We start from the raw sequence: 13,362 nt of genomic DNA on the forward strand, positions 1-13,362 counted from the left end.
AATAAGGGACTTGAGCATCTGCGAATTTTGGTATCCGTGGGGGGTCCTGGCACCAATCCCCCACAGATAGGGAGGGCCGACTGTACTTAAGTGGGAGTCTGACCCGGGTCCTATACGGCTGTAACATGATCCCTCAACTCTTAATACACAGTTAGGGAAATTGCTTCCTGAGGTATTTGTTTAAAATTAAGTAAAACAGAAATCTGGCCTTTTTGTCATTTTTAAGTGAAAATGACTTTCAATACCTTGCCATGATTTAACTTGGCAGCAAAGTAGTACAGCACAGAGCTGCTGTTTCATGGCTCCAGCAGCCCAGATTCAATCCTCGTCTCTGGTTCCGTCCATATGGAGTTTGAACAATCTCCTTGTGATTGTAAATGTCTCCTTTGGGAGCTGCAGTTTCCAAAGTTGTGAGAGTTGGCAAGTTAATTGGCTGCCCTAAATTGCCCACAGTGTAGAGGTGAGTGGGCACATCTGGGGTCAGTTATTAGGAGTGTGGAACAATTAGGTTTCAGGGAAAATTAGTTTAAGGAATGACATTATTCTGTGAATTGGCAAAGACTCAAAGTGAGTATTTTCCATCTGAAAAAAAATCAACCTATTATTCAACACTTACATCAAATTTGCTCTTTCACAGCAAGAATGAAAGAATCAGCACAAACCTTCTTCCCCAATTATATTGAAGCCAATCCATTTCTCAAATTGATGTAGTCACATTTGCATCTATCCATCTCTTACAAGCCTTGCTTGCCATAGCATTTGGGTAGGGTATTCCATTGTCTGGACATCTGCTTTCTGATCCACCTCCAGATTCTGAAATCCCAGTCATTGTTTCTTCCCGTTCTTCGTAATGAGGAAAGCCCCTCAGTGGATTTGACTGCATCTTGTTAAAAGGTCATGAATCTTCTACTCAACTGTTTTGAATCTCTTAGTGGCAATAATCTGCCCTTAAGCAGCAGACTAGAAAATTGACACTGGGGTCTGTAATAGAGAAGCTTTTGTTGGGGGAACTGAAAAAAAATAAACCCATCATTCACAACAGGAAACTGCACCTTTCTTTCTTCAGAAAGGCAGTGACCTTGGATTGTATTGGGTTCATTGTCCTCAAAGCCCTAAATTCAAACAGAGATTTTCTCTATGTCTGATATAGGCATCTACGGGTACCTTCACTATAGGGAGGTTATACTGCATCAACCTACCAAAGACTAGCTAACTTCCCTGTCCGGTGTCAGCAGCAAGGCCCATCTGCCAATACCCACTTCTTGGGTGGTGGGTTTACCCTCCTTAGCAACGAGGAGATACTTACAGCTAATGACGTTGTTTAACTGCAATTTATTTCATTTTTAAAGATACACATTTAATTTTAGACAAATAGTCTTAACACACATTTAACACTCTGATCTATAAACTATTTCTGAAGCACAAAAGATTTTTAAACTATGTAAGATTTCCATACAGGTGCAATTCTTACAAAAGAGCATACTAATGAGTTGCAGACAAGCACGTTGTCCATTGCAGAAACTGAAGGTTGAGAAATAAATTCTCATTCTTTCCATTGTTTTCCTTTTCATTCCCAACAATCCCTGTCCTTACTGTTTTACTACTAGTTGACATTACCTACATGTGTTGTTTTTCAGATATCTTTGCTGGGACAAGGTAATTCACATAGATTGTTTTAAAAACTTCTGGGGACAGAGATTCCAGACACCCAATATTAATGCTGGGAGGGTTGCTTTTAAGTACACAAACATCCCAACTATTAATCAATCAACTAAAACTGCGACCATGCTTGATGTGCTAAGTGACAAAATCAGTCTGGGCTGAATGCTTCCTTGAACTCAGTCACAACGGTGCAAAGAACAGCCAGAATTGTCTGGTTTGATGTAAGCCAATTAACATAACCCCATTGTCTAATATTATGTTGATTAAACAATGATCTACAAGACTTCATTGTTTACAAGAAGCTGAAAAAATAAAATTGGTTAGAAGTTTAACTTTGTCACAAACAGCTCTGACCTTTTGCAAAGGTCATGCTGCTGTGCTGAAAAGCTGAGCCTAGCAATAAGCCTCTACAGCCCTGGAAAGTGAATATCCATTACAACCCCATATAGTTGGTTCAGGAACAAGTCTGACCTGTCAAATTGTGATGTCCAAAGCTAGTTTTACTGTTTCCTATTGTACAGCAGCCTCTACATAAAAGACTGGGAATAATGTAGAAATATTTCCAAGTTGTGACAAATTCTGCAAAATTCCAGTTTTTCCCTTCAATGTTCACTGAGTCACCAATACTCATTATGGGTTCTAAAACCAATTAGTTTGAAATTATTGCACTTGTCCAATTGTGGACATCAAATTCTTTCAATGGGGCCTGACTATCTTTGACATGAAGGCAACATTTGAAGGAACCAAGAGCCCAAAAACTTGGAGTCAACAGGGATCAAGAGGGAAGCTCTCAGCTGACTGGAGACAGATAGCGTTACTGCATACAGCTCTGAAAACGTAGCTGCGAGATTTCCTCACAACAGCATCCTAGGCCCAATTATTTTCAGCTGCTTTCAATCAAGTTTCCACAATATTTCAGGTTCTGCAGTTCAGACGTGTAGAGGTGAGTACAAGTGCCTGGATCTATTCAAAACTCCACGAATAATGAGGTAGTCTCTGCTATGTATGACAAGTAACATTTTAACCACACAAGTATCAAGCAATAAATTCCCAACAAAGGAATCTATCCGCCCCTCCTTGATGTTCTGTGTTCTTATTGTTGTGCTATCCCAGGATTCAGAAACTCAGCTGGACCACCTGCACCGAAACTTCATCTCCTAGAGCAAGTCAGACTGGATATTGCATGGGAAGCAACTTCTCCTGATTCCTCAGCCTTTTCACCATGCACGACGTGCAAATATGATGGAATATCTTGAATGTCTGCAGTAAGATTCAGATTAGCGTGTCTGAATGATGCAGCCAGCTTAACAACTTGTCCTCAACCCGAGTATTTGTTCCAATTAATGGCACAACTACAGAAACAAACTGCTGGAGCAACTCAACGCTCAGGCAGAATCTGTGCAGAGTAATGCATGGTTAATGTTTAAGGCCTCACCTGTCTGAGGCTCATAGTACTTCAGCAGCTCGTAGCACACGTGGGATATCTCTACTTCACAGTTGTTGGCTGTCTTTACCTTAATGAAATACATTGTTTTAAGTCCCTTCATCTAGAAGATAAACTGCAGCAACTCAATACATCTTCTATAATTCGTCTCACCAAGTGGAAGGTAAAAGGTTGGAAGACTAGCAAGTTTCTCACGGGTCAAAACACATCTTTCATGGAGTGAAGAGTCTTCCAGCAGCAGAACTTTGTTTAGGGGAGCTACCTGGGAACAGCCATGCAGCACGGATGTTTTGAATGATCCTCAAACCAGAACTTCCTGAGAAACGTGCAGTCCAGATGAGAGAGAAGATCCTCCCCACCATCAAGATGCTCATTTGAAGATTCTGATGACAAGGCTTTCTACCAAATCCTCTAGCAACATCCACCGTCTCCTTTCCTTGCAGCACCTCGAGGACATTCTGTAGGGACCACCATCAGGTTCCCAGCAACATCAGGACCTGACAGAGAGCAGGCAAGAGATCTACCAGTAACTAAAGAACGACAAGGCTCACCTTCATCTTCACAACTCGATTAAACTCATTGCAGACACTCACCAATCTGTGGACCAGCAACAATCCCATTCCTGTACAGAGGGGCTTGGACTCGAGCTCCCTCACCAGCACACCCCCCCCCCCACCAATTCCTGGTATTTGCCCATCAAACCTGTGCCTTCCTGATGGAATCTGGCACAACACAAACAAGACAGGAGAGAGAAAGCATCTCTGCCCAACTTTAGATCTCATCAGGAAACTTTTGGTTTCCCTTCCATTGGTTTGGATTCTATGTGGAGCTGTCGTATCCGATTCCAGATTCCCACCACAAAACTTCATTTCAGATAGCATGTCCGTCACATACGTCCGAGATACTCCAGTGCAAGCAGGAAAGGGAATGCTCAATCTGGATGCAGACAACTGAACCCCTGAATTGCACAAGGCCTTTAGGAATCTGCTGATAGAGTGCAGATCTGAGTCAACACTCCAGAATACACCTGGATCTAATGAAGACCTGGGAAAGAATCCCATCTTCCACATTACGCCATGGGATTACTCACTAACATTTGATCTCTTCCCTCTCCCTTTCCACTTAAGGCTGAGGGTGACCATGTCCTTGCTCGTGAATTCTGACTCCAGCTGGATGCATAATGCTGTATGCTTTCATTGGGTCTGGGGTAATTCAGTTTCACAACATTAAGTATAATTCAGCCAGTAAGCCTTTGTTTCAAGAGGTTTTGTTCTCATACAGTCAGCTCATCCAGAAATAATGGGTTGATCAGATATTCCCACTTGATGTCATTTAGAACTTCAGGCAAGTAAAGGCAGCTGTGATATTTCTGCTCTTCAAATCATACAGCCAGCACAGAAACAGCATGGAGAACATTTCAGAAGCAGCAGGGGAATCTCTCACTGATCTACGGGGCAGGCTGCAAAGCAGAAAATAGACTTGAACCGCTGTGCAAAGATTGAAGCTTCTCTCTCTTCTAGTTCAGAGAGATGTCCACAACCGAATGCTTCAGGCTGCAGGACGAAGAGGGATGGCCTGAAGCTCAGTGCAATCACAGGAAAGGTCATAGTTTAGAAGCCATCCATCACTGCGCACCTACGGACTGGAAGCCATGCAATATCCCTTTAGAGTTAATTGGTTATAACATATAAAATTGATCTTATACCAGTATAATGCAAGACTAGCAAAAAGAGAAAAAAAAACACAAAATATGGAAAAGACACCAAGCACAAAGTTTGCAGCTTTCTAACTTGAACAAACTTCCCTTAAAGTTTTTCTCAGTGGTACATGCATACTACTAGTTATTCTTTTGAAGAATACTGCCTACTACCATGTCCTCAAAAGTAACAAAAAAAAACTTTTACCAAAACATCAAAATATCAAGGATGATTAGCAAATTAGAGAGATGGACTTAACTGAATCTCATGGTAAAGGGAACTACTCAACTAAAATATCAAATGAAGCAGACTTGATATGGAAATACTATTTTGTGCTGTCATACACCTTTCTCCACAACATACCCAAGAATAGCAAGTCTGGTGGTTCCGAACACACACTTGTCCCTGTTATAGGTGAGGTTAGGAGCTTTGGCCGCTTGGAAAAATCAATTTCAGAGCTTCTGAGTTACAATGGCAAACAACCTAATTTCAAGGGGTAAGGTTCAGTGACTTGGGGTATAATTTGTGAGCAATTAGTTGTAAGGGGTTAAGAATGACAGAGTTGGCTAAAGCAGCGTGTGTTATCACAATTTGTGAAACAAGCCGTTACTCAAAGCCACCCCTACAAAAGGCAACAGCGCTTGCTTTGAAAGCTGGAGTAACAATATTGTAGAAAATGTATCATATTTTAACACAAATTATTGACAAGTCACATCTCAAAAAACACTAAGATTGAAAACAGGTGGATAAGTTTTACAGATAAACTCCCGAAGACCATAAAGTTGGACATTAACAAGATTAAGTACCTGTCACTGTGTAAATTGCACTATGTTGAAAGTATTTCAAATGAAAGGAGTGCCTGAGTGAGCTCACATTTGGGCACTATGGTGAACTAATGGGGGTAATTCTGCAATACTTGAGAGCCAGATTTTCTGCAGACATCCTAGTGGTTAATAAAGCAAAAACTTATCATTTTTGGACATATACCCTCAGTGCCAGAATACTCCCAGTCCTAATCTGTGACCATTTATGACAAACATATTCAAAACCTTCTAAGTTAGTCAAGAGCAAACTCTCCCACACCACCGTCTACCTTACTGCATTGAAGACTAAATTTCTCAACGAGAAAAGACTTGGCTTCTCATTAACATGTTTTAGGCAAAGAAAGGTTAAACTGCGAGATCCATTGTCACTGTAATACCCATTTTGTTCCTTAGTACAAATGTAAAGCTTATTATTTTCAGCAGAGAGCAGCCCTAACAGAAGTGCGGAAAATTCCCACCTGCTGGAATGTGTTGCACGTGGGTGGGGACCCCTGTGGAGCTGCTGCATCATTCCAAAATGAGCAATGTGATACAGCTTTAGATTCCAGCTTGAAAGGGCAAATATGATGAAGCACCGACTGTGCAACAGAGGAAGAAAACAGTGTTGGAGCTCGGGCTGGGGGATGTGCAGTGGTGTTCACCTACTCATTTAAAGGTAGCTGCCTCCTCTTTCGGGCAACTTGGTGGCCCGAGTATAGAAAGCTTTCTGTGGCCTACCTGCCCCAGCTGTAACTCTGTTCCAAATGTGGCACATTTAGATACATTGAATGGCAGCAGGGATCTAAACGGGTCCACTCGCATTGGTATCTGTATAGAGGCACAACTTCATAACCACTGAAATGCCTTCACACCCTTCCCTGACCACCTCCAGCTGGTGGGGGAGGATGGAGTTTAAAATGCTACTCTTACCCCTTGGGCTCATTGTTGCCCCCTCACCTATTCAGCTGAATACCCAGTTACTCAATTGAGGGTTGGACAAAGTTGCTTCGCGCACCCACTCAAACCCTCAAGCCCAAACCACTTGCTGTGTGTAGGTTCTGGCTCAGGAGCATAATAGTTCCTGTCAAAGGAGGAGACAATCTTTGCCCACGCTGGGTCACAATACAAACAACTTACCCTGCTCGCTTCCCCTGCAACCCATCCTTCCCAGGTTAGCATAACACTTTACACTGTGAGAGAAGGGTTCAAATCCCACCACTGCCTGTAAAGAGTCCGCACGTTCTCCCCGTGATGGTGTGGGTTTCCTCCGGGTGCTCCAGTTTCCTCTCACAGTCCAGAAATGTGTGTATTTATTGAGATAGTGTGAAATAATCCCTCCCATCCCTCTGGGCCACGCCCCCCAGCAATCCCTCAATCTAATCCTAGCCTCATCACAGGACAATTTACAACGACCAATTAACCTACCAATTGGTACATTTTTGGACTGTGGGAGGTAACAGGAGGAAACCCACGCGGTCACAGAGAGAACGTACAAACTCCTGACAGGCAGCGGCAGGAATTGAACCTGGGTCTCTGGTACCATTACACTACTGTGCCGCCTCACATACGTGTTTGGGCTAGTGAGTTGGGGCTGAAAGCACGGTGCCACTCATGGGCTGCCTCCAGCACATCCTCACCACAGGTTTTGATGTTCATGTGACTGCACCTGGTCACTGGGGCCACAAGCAGTGGCTTTATTAGGGATGCCCTCCGCTAGGAATGTCCGTAACACGAGGAAGCACTGCATTTCCCCTCCATCTTCCTGTTTGCCACCATAAACCCTTTTCCTTTTCCCTGCCCGCAACCCATTCCAAACATCAGGAACATTCCTGGCCTTGGGAACTGCCAGCTGCTGGGCAGTGTTGGCATTGGCTGGGTTTTGTAGAAAGATCCAGAGGAAAATTGCCTAAGCTTTCTAGTCCTTTCTAGTCCCACAAGCCAACCTTACTCTGATGTTCAAGTATTGTACAAACGAGAGGCCGTGATTGAATGGGTCAAACACAAGAATGGACAGTGGGCCAGCAAGTAAAAGAAATATTCACGTTGCATGCTGCTTTTAAAGGAAATACATAAATCTCAAAGTGTGGTGGAAAAGATAAAATAGCTCTCAAAAGGCAAACAAGAACTTGCAAGTCAGCTGGGTTAGTTGGGAAGTAATTGGGTAGCTTCTGTGAAGGACCAACACAGGAATAACAAACCAAATGGGCTTCTTCTCTGCTTTAAAATTCAATGAGCCGTGTACTTTCAACAGAAGTTACTGATAAGTAATGAGAAGCTGCCATGGTTGTTGAGTAGAATTGCTTGCATTGATCAGATAAAGGGCCACATTGGTTACATGTGATGCGAGAAGCAAGAGCAGACTTGTCCAACGCCTCTGCAACCAGCAACACAGGGACTTGGCTTACAGAAAGTTCCGTGTAGTTGGCCGCAATCTCGATCGTGGTGCCCAGCAGCACCTGTTCATCGGTCCTAAATTAGCAGCTTCAAGCCCACTTCACATTCCAGGCACTGGTATGGAAGAATTCAGTGGGAATGAGGGAGGATCCCCACTCACAGCATCTTCAATAATAGGTCTACACAGGACAAAATGAGCTCCTGTTCTGAGTCTCATGTCCTCTGAATGGCTGGCAGCAAGTAGAGTCGCTGCCTCATGCCTCCAGTGAACCGATTCGATCCTGACTGCAAGGCCACAGGACATAGGATCAGAATCAGGCCATTAAACCCATCGCGTCTGCTCGGTCGTTCAAGCATGGCCGATTTATTTTTCCCTTTCAGCCCCATTCTCCTGTCTTCTCCCCGTAACCTTTGACAACCTGAGTAATCGAGAACCTATTAACCTCCACTTTAAATATACCCAATGAATGACCTCCATAGCAGTCTGTGGAAATTAATTCCATAGATTTACTGTCCTTTGGCTAAAGAAATTCCTCCTCATTTCTGTTCTAAAGGGAAGCCCCTATATAGAGAGGCTGTGCCTGCTGCTCCTAGTCTCTCCCATTACTGGGAACATCCCCTCCAGCTATTTGTATTAAATGTAAACTTAGGCCTCAAAGCCATTAATTCCATTATTCAGTTCATTAGCATATAACGCAAAAAAAGCAGCGGACCCAACACCAACCACTAGTTACTGGCAGCCAACCAGAACTTCATTCCCAATCTCAGACTCCCACCAGCCAACCAATCAGGTACTTCTCCTGCCACACCATGGGCTCCTATCTTGTTTAGCAGCTTTGTGCGTGGCACCTTGTCAAAAGCCTCCTGAAAATCCCAGTAAACATCCACTGATGCTCCTTTGCCTATCCTGCTGGACTTCCTCAGAATTCCAGCAGATTTATCGGGCGAGGTCTCCCCTTAAGGAAACCATGCTGACTTCAGCCTACTTTATCATGCACTTCCAAGTACCTGGAAACCTCATCCATTGAACTTCAACTGATAATGGACTCTACCAGCCACTGAAGCCAGGCTAAGTGACCTACGATGTGCTGTCTTTTGCCTCCTTCCCTTCTTAAAGTGTGGAGTGACATTTGTAATCTTCCAGTTTGTGGGAACCATCCCTGACTCTAGTGATTCTTGAAGGATCGCCACTGAGGTGACACGGTAGCACGAAGCTTTAAAGCAGTAGCTATCAGAAATTTGGGGTTGCTGTCGGTACAGTTTCTTCCCCTGAGCTATCAGGCTCCTCTATACCCAGAGCTTGGACTGACAACTTACACCCTATTGTCTTGTTTATTATAATGCCTGTACTGTTTTGTGCACTTTATGCAGTCCTGGGTAGGTCTGTAGTCTAGTGTAGTTTTTTTTTAAAAACATAGTTCAGTCTAGGTTTTGTACTGTGTCATATAACACCATGGTCCTGAAAAACATTCTCATTTTTACTATGCACAGTACCAGCAGTTATGGTCGAAATGACAATAAAAAGTGATGACTTGACCTTCTCCCCGTGACCATGTGGGTTTCTTTTGGGTCCTCCAGTTCCTTCCTCATTTCAGAACATACACGGGTTAGGTTTAGTAAGCGGCGGGCATGCTACGTTGGCGCCAGAAACGTGGCGACACTCGCAGGCTGCCCCTGCCACAACCTCAGGCTGCATTGATCAAACGCATTTCACTGCATGTTTGACAAGTAAAGCAAATCTTTAGCATCTAACGCCTCCACAATCTCTTCAGCTACTTTGCTTCCAGCGTCACGGGAAGCTGGCTTCCAGTGCTGTGTTGTGGAGTTCGCACCTTGTCCCTCCGACCACGTGGGTTTCCTCGGGTGCTTTCGTTTTCTTCCTCGTCCCAAAGGAAAGCGCAGGTTGGTGGGATACTTGTCCACAGTAAATTATCCCTCGTGTGTAGATGAGGAGGATGTAGGAAGAACAATGGTTTAGGGTAGGATTATGGAAAAACTGGGTTCTTAATGGTTGAGACTTGCTGAGCCAAAGGGCCCATTTCTGTACTCGACCAGATGTTGATACAGGACTGCAGAAAGAGGTCAATAGCAATGAATATGGAACATTAATCAGACACATCCAGAATTGTGCCGTGTGACCCATTTCTATGCTGTTACTTTCGCTGGTTCCAACTTCCATTTTTGTGAGCAAGAACATCAAATTACGATTCCAAATTTGAAGAATAGCTTTGTATCAATAATGTGACTTATACTTTACCCAGCAAATTCAAACTAGAAGCAATGATGGCCAAGCCAAAAAGATGCTGTAGCATAGATCAGTCAAATATTCGGTCTTAGTTAAAAAGCTTAAGGTTAATGCAAAGGATTTCAGATCAAGAGGACAGCTGAATTGCATAGTAGGGGAATTAAGAGTTTTGGGGAAAAGGCAGGTAGGTGGAGATGAGTCCATGGCCAGATCAGCCATGAACTGGCAGTGCAGGCTCAAAGGGCCAGATGGCCTACTCCTGCTCTTATTTCTTATGTTCTTATGAAGAGCTGGCTGATAATTTTGGGATAACTCGAACAGGGACCACACAAATAGAGTCGGAGAAGCTGCCAGATCTACAGAACGTTGGACAAAAGGAAGTTTCGGATAGTGGAAGAAGGAAATGCACAAAGTGTCGTGGCATCCAAGTATCGACAGTCAGGTAGATCTGTGAGGACAGAGTGATGTCTGGGTGGAACCTTGTGTAGTGAGGTTTTGAATAAGTCAGAGTTTCCAGGCGTGTGGGGTGGCCAGGACACCATTGTGACCAAGAGTGGAAATGACAAAGACATTGGGGTAGATTTCAACAAAAGAGAAGATGGTCATGGAAAGAATTAATTGTATTTTTCCATTCAGGGACAATAGTCCTTTTGACCTGAATCGGTCCCTCTTAAATTCAAGACAAACTGGGGTATGGGAAGAGATCTACAGTCCTTTGAAATGTCCTACTTTACTGGATTCCTGTGTGCATAGAGGAGAACTTCCCAGTAACTTCTTTTTGTATTTATTCACAAAATCTGAGATTTCTAATAATCACATTATTTTGTGAATTACATTCCCATAGGCACTCAAAAATTGTGAATAGAGCTGAACTCTTTGCATAGTAAAATATTGATTCTCCCTTAGAGAAGTTAGAAAAATAATGATTCCTTGTCTCAGGAAGAGCCATTGCTTTGGAAAGTGTGACAATGATATTGACTGCTCGGTTATACAAACTCCCAGCTTGCACTGGAATACATCAGGCAGGTGAAGGAGTGGCAATGGCACATTCTGCCATCACCTTTGCTCGCTTTAACCTTATCCAGTCTATGTTTACAAACACACTTCCCATCAGAGATTGTTTGGGAGTTGAGTCATTTGGCATCAGGAAACTTCTGGTCTTTTTGGTTTTGGTTTTGTATTTTGTTGCACAATTCTTTGGAGAGGGTCAGGGGAGATGAGCTTACACACACATCTTCAGTAGTTATTGTCAGGAACAGCATTCCATTAATAGACAAAGTTCTTGGACTGTGCTAAAAATATTCATATCCTCCCAGCCTGAGCTTTTAACAGGTGGAGCCCAGACTTTTTAAAAAAACTGCACTTGTAATATTTTATAAAATGAGCTACTTGGATATTTGGAAATTAAATGAATAGGAAACTAAATGGCTCAGTCCTCGCTCTCCTCCAAGTTCCCCTTATTGACATTACCTTATTCCAGCATGGAGCAAGGACCTCTTACCACACCAACTTTATCCCTGTCCCACCAAGTGATGCAAAATCCCACCCCCTCCCCGACACTGCATCCTCTCCAATATCTATCTCTGTACTGAGTGACGCCACAACTTCTCTCTCACAGAGCTCCAGTTACCCTCTCCCCAACCTTAATCCTTTCCTGAACACATTTCAGTCTGGGCACAGGATTATTCATATGTGGTGCCTGGTCCTTTGACTAGTGGAATTCTCCCTCTGGAGTTTTGAAAGGACCAAATATCTTGGATCAGGACTTCCCTTATTGTGGGAAGAGTTCAACACGTTACCAATTCTATTTTCTGAGCCCAATCTCTCAGGATTACAAATCGGATATGAACACGCAAGAAACGCAGAATCTTGGTTGTTATCTTCTGACATTATCAGTATTCTAAGGTTTGTTTGCTTATGATATGGAGTGAATCAAAAGTGAACCACCCATGAATTTCAACCTCAGTTGATTGCCCCTCAGCGCATTATACTGTTCATTCGGTGTTCGAATACCGTTTACTATTCAGTAGAGCAGAAATTTTAAAAGACATTCGTTAAGAACAAAAGAGCCATCAGAAACGATATAAAAGTGTTACCTACGACAGAAAGACTAAAAACAAAACCTTCACGTCGTATGACTCAGAAGTATATCACTATTTTATCCACAGAAACATTTATTGCTAATTAAACAATTTAAATTGATATACTCCACATGTTCAGCGTGGGACTCAAATACCAGTCGAGGTACCCCGTAAGTTATTAAAAGTACATTTAAGTAACCTATTTTTAAAAAATAGGTCTGAGTCACGTATTCTAGCATCACAGTCAAGGGCTTCTGCAAAAGCAAAGCAGCTCCCGGCTTTCCTGTCATTTCAGTTACAGCCTATCTTTAAGTAAGTTACCAACTCAAAATGTAACACAGGGATTCAGAGTGGAGGAGACAGCTGAGACTATTTAACCCCATTAGTTTTACTTTACCGAACGATACAAAAGCCCGGTCTGAACTTACCTTCCAAAACTCATGGGACTACGACTGCGGGAAGCTCCCATTCCGCCGGAGTATAAGTGGGGGCCGGGAGCGCGCGCAACGCGCGTACACCCTGCCCTTGCACGGGGCGCGCTGGTCGCCCCGCCCCCCCAGGGCTCGGCTCGCTCGCGAGTGGGTGAGCGAGCTCCCGCCTCCGCGGATACAATGTAGGCGGGGGCGCGCCCCGGAGCCCGGGCAGCCCTGTCCGAGTCAACCTGTCCGTAACTCGAATCGGCAGCTTCTTGAGCCTCCGCAGCCTTTCCTGAGTTCGGGGTTACCTGCTCCTCTCTCCCTGAATGCTGTCCGACCTGCTGAGCGTTTCCAGCAATTTGTTTTTAAATACGTTCCTCGTCGAGGCGGGTGGAGTCTCCAGGAATTGGAACCTGATGTGAACAATAGAACAACTACCTCTGCTTAAATTTTACATAAGTATGGTGGATCCCCGTTAATGGGATACCATCTGGACCAGTACTTATTGGGTCAATTAAGGCAGTTGCCCCAATTAGTCAAAGTTTCATGGAAATAGTTAAATATATATGGGAAAAAAAAGATAAACTACCATTTAACCGAATAATAAATTATGTATTTAA

The 13,362-nt window shown here is 43.5% G+C and overlaps 1 protein-coding gene across 6 annotated transcripts in view; it reads right to left on the reverse strand.

Moving 5' to 3' along the window:
* Positions 1-12,855, reverse strand: part of dapk2b (death-associated protein kinase 2b) — a 205,671-nt gene extending 192,816 nt beyond the window's left edge. For all 6 annotated transcript variants that reach the window (XR_009507185.1, XR_009507186.1, XR_009507188.1 and 3 more), the window contains exon 1: positions 12,755-12,855. The gene's annotated coding sequence lies outside the window, so the exon portion shown is untranslated. The remainder of the gene's footprint in view (positions 1-12,754) is intronic.
* Between the last annotated feature and the right edge of the window lie 507 nt (positions 12,856-13,362).

This window comes from Hypanus sabinus, chromosome 21 (assembly GCF_030144855.1).
Source record: "Hypanus sabinus isolate sHypSab1 chromosome 21, sHypSab1.hap1, whole genome shotgun sequence".
NCBI classification, from domain to species: domain Eukaryota; kingdom Metazoa; phylum Chordata; class Chondrichthyes; order Myliobatiformes; family Dasyatidae; genus Hypanus; species Hypanus sabinus.